Raw genomic sequence first — 6484 nt, 5'->3', positions numbered from 1 at the left:
GCACTCTACCCAGGGGGATAGCTTGAGGCTCCGTCTTAAAAAAAAAAAAAAAAAAAAAAAAAAAGAACGGTTGTTGGCTTGGTGCCTGTAGCTCAGTGAGTAGGGTGCCAGCCACATACACTGAGGCTGGCGGGTTCAAGCCCAGCCTGGACTTGCTAAACATAAATGACAACTTCAACCAAAAATTAGCTGGGCATTGTGGCAGGCGCCTGTAGTTCCAGCTACTTGGGAGGCTGAGACAAGAGAATCCTAGCATTCTAGGAGGCTGAGGTGGGCAGATCACTTGAGCTCAGGGGTTCAAGACCAGGCTGAGCAAGCGCTCGACCCCATCTCTACTAAAGATACAAAAAAAAAAATAGCTGGGCATTGTGGCGGGTGCCTGTAGTCCCAGCTATTTAGGAGGCTGAGGCAAGAGAATCACTGAACCTAGGAGTTTAAGGTTGCTGTGACCTTTGATGATGTGTGGCACTCAACCCCAGGGCAACAAAATGAGACTCTGTCTCTAAAAAAGAATAAAATAAAAATCTGTGATTCATGGAGGACATCAAAATATCAACATGAAGAAGAGTTTGGAAAACATTGACTCCAATCCTTAGCTTTGAGGTATTCAAGACTTCAGTGGAGGAAGTAACTGCAGATTAACTTTACCAGATTCCTCTGGTAGAATAGACAGAGAACCTAAATTAGGAGTGGAGCCTAGGGGTGGGCACAGTTGCTTATGCCTATAATCCCAGTACTTTGGAATACCAAGGATGGAGCATCGCTTGAACCCAAGAGTTCAAGGTTGCAGTGAGCTGTGATCATGCTACTGCCCTCCAGCCTGGGCTACAGAGTGAGACTGTTTCTAAAAATAAAATAAAATAAAACTTTTACAGATAAGGAGTTGCTTCTTAAGGCTAAGCAAAGGAAGTAGTCCTTTTTTTTTTTTTTTTTAGATGTCTCACTCCATCATTCTTGCTAGAGTAGAGTGGTGTCATGGTAGCTCACTGCAACCTCAAACTCCTGGGCTCAAACAATCCTCCTGCTTTAGCCTCCTGAGTAGCTGGGACTGCAGGTAATGTCATCACACCTAGTTAATTTTTTTGTGTTTTTTAAAATTTTTGTTTATTTTTATTTATTTTTTTACTTTGCAGTTTGGCTGGGCCTGGGCCTGAACCCACCACCTTCAGTATGTGGGGCCGGCGCCCCACCCACTGAGCCACAGGTGCCACCCAATTTTTTTTTTTTCCTAACTATTAGACCACCAGGGATTTTCTGGGGTTTTTTTGTTAAATAAAGACTGGGTTTCTTTCTTACTCAGGCAAGTCTCGAACTGTTGAGCTTGACTAATCCCCCTGCCTCAGCCTCCCAAACTTCTAGGATTAGAGGTCTGAGCCACCACACTTGGCTGAAAGTGGTTTATTTTTTCTTTTTCTTTTCTTTCTTTCTTTCTTTTTTTTTTTTTTTTTTTGAGACAGAGTCTCACAGCAACCTCTAACTCTTGGGCTTAAGTGATTCTCTTGCCTCAGCCTCCCAAGTACCTGGGGCTACATGAGCCCACCACCACAACACTGGCTATTTTTTTTTTTTTGTGACAGTTGTCATTGTTGTTTAGCAGGCCTGGGCTGGGTTGGAACCTGCCTGCCTCAGTGTATGTGGCTGGTGCCCTAACCACTGAACTATGGGCGCCGAACCATGGCTAGTTTTTCTATTATTGTTAGAGACAGAGTCTTACCCTTGCTCAATCTCCTGTTGAACTCCTGAGCTCAAGTGATTGTGAGCCATTACACCTTACCCATATTAAGCATTTTTAAAGTGGTTGTAAGTACATTCACTTTTTTTTTTTTTTTGTAGAGACAGTCTCACTTTATCACCCTTGATAAAGTGCCGTGGCTTCACACTGCTCATAGCAACCTCCAGCTCTGGGCTTAGGCGATTCTCTTGCCTCAGCCTCCTGAGTAGCAGGGACTACAGGTGCCCACCACAACGCCCAGCTATTTGTTGCAGTTTGGCCGGGGCTGGGTTCGAACCCGCTACTCTTGGTGTATGGGGCCAGCACCCTACTCACTGAACCACAGGTGCCGCCTGTACATTCACATTTTTATTCAGTCATCTCCAACATCCATCTCCAGAACTTCTTCATATTCTCAGACTGAAACTCTATGCCCATTTAACAGTAATTTCCATCCCCTCTCCCTCCAGCCCCTGGTAACTTTATTCTGCCTTCTGTCTCTGGATCTGACTGTCATAAATTAAGTTATATGAATGGACTGTTAAAATATTTGTCTCTTTGTGTCGTATTTGTTTTTCTCAGCCTAATGTCCTTAATGTTTGTCCATGTTGTAGCATCTATTAGAATTTCATTCTTTTTTAAGGCTGGATAGCCAGGCAAGGTGGCTCACACCCGTAATCCTAGCACTCTGGGAGGCTGAGGCGGGTGGATCCTTTGAGATCAGCCTGAGTAAAATCGAGACTCATGTCTACTAAAAAAAGAAAAACTAGCTGGGTGTTGTGGCGGAAGCCTGTAGCCCCAGTTACTTGGTAGGCTGAGTTAAGAGGATTGCTCAAGCCCAAGAGTTTAAGGTTACTGTGAGCTGTGAGGCCATGGTACTCTACCCAGAAAATTCTGTGTTTATACCACATTTTGCTTATCCATTCATCTGTCAATAGATACTTGGGTTATTTCCGTCTTTCGGTTTTTGTTAATAGTGCTGCTGTGCACATTGATGTGCAGCTGTCTACTTGAGTCCCTGTTGAGGGTATATACCCAGGTGTTTCTTCAGATTTTGAATATATTACTTTATTTTCTCTCAGCTTTCAGTACCGTGGTTAGGAAGTCCCAAGTCATTCTGATTACTGACACTTTATAGATGTGCCTTTTCTTCTCTAGACTCTTCTATAGAATCTTCTAGAATCTTCTCTCCTCAGTGAGCTGGAATTTCTTGATGCTATGTCTTTTCCATTATTCTGGGAGTTCTAGAAGCTGAATAGGGATTGAAGGCCCGGTGGGGGGTGGGTGCTCACCTTTTGGTGTTAGGAGCTAGCTCTGCCAGGGCTGTCTGTGGGGATTATTTTAGGACTGTTTTGCTTATCTGTGGTGTTGGATGTCACAAAAATTATGCATGAAACTTTTTTTTGCTCATCAGCTTTCGTTAATGTTTATATATATATGTATTTTTTTTTTTTTTTGAGACGGAGCCTCAAGCTATCCCCCTGGGTAGAGTGCCATGGCCTCATGCTCATAGCAACCTCCAACTCCTGGGCTCAAGCGAGTCTCCTGCCTCCGCCTCCCAAGTAGCTGGGACTATAGGCACCCGCCACAGCACCGGCCATTTTTTGGTTGCAGCCATCGTTGTTTAGCGGGCCCGGGCTGGGGATTCGAACCCGCCACCTTAGGTGTATGTGGCTGGCGCCTTAGCCGATTGAGCCACAGGCGCCGAGCTGTCGTTAATGTTTATATATTTAATGTGTGGCCCAAGACAGCTCTTCTTCCAAGGTGCACCAGAAAAGAAAAAAAAGATGGATACTCCTGGAGGCTGTAAGTATTCCTAGAACTGAGTGAAGGCAGAGGATTAAGGGTCTACACATCCCTTTGTTGCTGCTATCTTCTCCCTTTCCTGTGCCTGGTGTCCTATCTAGACCTTGTACCTTTTGAAAATAGAATTTCTGATCTCTTGCCAGGGTCTGGGTTGCAGCCATGGGGGGAATCTAGGAGTCTACTGCATTTGTTTAAGATGCTTCTTTTATTCTATTCTACCTATCTGTCTTCCCATAATAACCCCTCCTCCCCTTCGTACCCCCTTCTGGAGGTGCCAGTAATTCCTGAGCCTCTTAAGGTTCCTGTGGTGTCAATCATGTTAAGGTTTCTTATTGCTTGCTTGGTTTTACCAGATGTGTTATTTCTGGTCTGTTTATTTTCTAGCTTCCAAAACTTTGTTGTGGTTCCTTCTTCCATCTTCCTCTTCCTTAATGGGTTTATACCTTTTGAAAGATCCCTCTGTGGTTATTTCAGTGGAATTTCAGGTGAGAACCAAATTACATACCTATGACAACCTACCATCTTCAGCTTAATTTTTTTCCCAGATGGCTTCTCAGTCAAAAGTCCCAGCACTCTTCATTAGAGTCATCTACCTTTCACCCTCTGGTTTGGGATGGCACCTTTATCCTATACCAAATATAAAGTCCCATTTGTCCATTCCTGAGTTTCTCTTTTGTTTCAGCAGATATTTATTGAGTACCTTTTATGTGCCAGCCTGTGATCTGGGCACTTACCAGACTTCAAACTATACTATAAGGCAATAATAACCAAAACAGCATGGTTTTGGTACAGAAATACAAAGACCAATGGAACAGAATAGAGAACCAAAATATAAAACCATCTACAGGGCAGTGCCTGTTGCTCAGTGGGGAGGGCACTGGCCCCATGTATGGAGGGTGGCGTGTTCAAACCTGGCCCCAGCCAAACCACAACAAAAAAAAAAAATAGCCAGGCATTGTGGTGGGCACCTGTAGTCCCAGCTACTCGGGAGGCTGAGGTAAGAGAATTGCCTAAGCCCAGGAGTTGGAGGTTGCTGTGAACTGTGACACAGCTACATGGCACTCTGCTGAGGGCAATAAAGTAGACTCTGTTTCAAGAAAAAAAAAAAGAAAAACCCCCATCAACATGCAGCCCCAATTGATCTTTGACAAAAGAAATGATGACATATGCTAGGGAAAAGAAGCCCAATTCCATAAATGATGTTGGTAAAATTGTATAGCCACATGCAGTAACAAGATCCCTATCTCTTGCCACTCCACAAAAATTAATTGAAGATGGATGAAAGACTTAAATGTGAGGCATGAAACCATAATAATTCAAGAAACAAGGGTAGGGAAAAGGATTTATGACTAAGACCACAACTGTAATTATAGCAACAACAAAAATAAATAAATGGGACTTGATTAAAGATCTTACACACAGCTAAGGGAGTAATCAACAGAGCAAATAGATGACCTACAGAAAGGAAGAAAATATTCACAAACCATACATCTGATAAAGGGCTAATATGCAGAATCTATAAAAAATTCAAATCAAAGGAAAAAGACTCCATTAAAAAGGGGACAAAGGACACGAACGGTTATGAAAAGAAGATAGGCTTGGTGTCCAAAGCACAGTGGTTACAGAGCTGGCCACATACACTGAGGCTGGTGGGTTCGAACCTGGCCCAGGCCAGCTAGACAACAATGACAATTGCAGCAAAAAAAAATAACAGGGTGTTGTGGCGGGCACCTATAGTCCCAGCTACTTGGGAGGCTGAGGCAAGAGAATCGCTTCAGCCCAAGAGTTTGCGGTTGTTGTGAGCTGCGATGCCATGGCACTCTACCCAGGGTGACATAGTAAGACTCTGTCTCAAAAATAAATAAATAAAAGAAGATAGACAAATGGCCAAAAGATGTAAGAAAAAATACTCAACATCAGTAATCATCAGGGAAATGCAAATGAAAAGCGCAATGAGATATCACCTTACTCTTGTTAGAATCGCTTCTCTGTGCAGATGCAGAGAAAAAGGAACACTTAACACTGTTGATGGGACTGTTATAGTATAACCCTTATGGAAAACAGTATGGAGATTTCCCAAAGAACTGAAAGTAGACTTCTCATTTAATTTAACAATCATGCTACTATCTATCCAAAGGAAAAGTTGTTTTTATTAAAAAGGTACCTGCATTTGAATCTGTATTGCAGCACAATTAGCAATTGCAAAGATGCAGAATCAACCCAAGTGCCCATTAACTCATGACTGGATGAATGAAGTGTGGTGTAAGTATACCATGGAATACTACTTAGACAAAAAAAGGATGAATTAGTGTCTTTTGCAGCAATTTGGAAGGAATTGGAGACCATTATCTTAAGCAAAGTATCTAAAGAATGGAAAAATAAACACCCCCACATACTTTCTATTAAATTGGAACTAGCCAGTAGGTACACAAGTGCACAGGGGGGCCAAAACCCACCTAACAGGTATTTGGGTGATGGGCACATTTATGGCCCTGACTCAAGCCATTTAACAGAAACTTATACCCTCTTAATATTTTGAAATAAAAAAAATTTATTGAGGTTTGTTTCATGACCTAGCATATAGATTTCCTGGAGAATGTTCCACGTGCATTTGAGAAGAATATGCATTCTACTGTGATTTGGTGGATGTGTCCTATAGATGTCTGTTAGGTGTAGGTGGTTCATAGTGTTATTTTAGTCGTTGTGTTCCTTGGTGATCTGCTTACTTGTCCTGTCTGTTATTGAAAATGGAATATTCAGCTTGGTGCCTGTAGCTCAGCCGCTAGAGCACCAGCCATATGCACCAGGGCTGGCAGGATCGAACCCAGCGTGGGCCTGCCAAACAATAGCAACGACAACAAAAAAATAGCTGGGCACTGTGGTGGGCGCCTGTAGTCCCAGCTACTTGGGAGGCTGAAGCAAGAGAATCGCTTATGCCCAAGAGATTAAGGTTGCTGTGAGCGTCAC

Source organism: Otolemur garnettii, unplaced genomic scaffold, assembly GCF_000181295.1.
Source record: "Otolemur garnettii isolate 467f Iridium unplaced genomic scaffold, OtoGar3 scaffold00025, whole genome shotgun sequence".
NCBI classification, from domain to species: Eukaryota; Metazoa; Chordata; class Mammalia; order Primates; family Galagidae; genus Otolemur; species Otolemur garnettii.
This window is presented reverse-complemented; position numbering follows the sequence as displayed.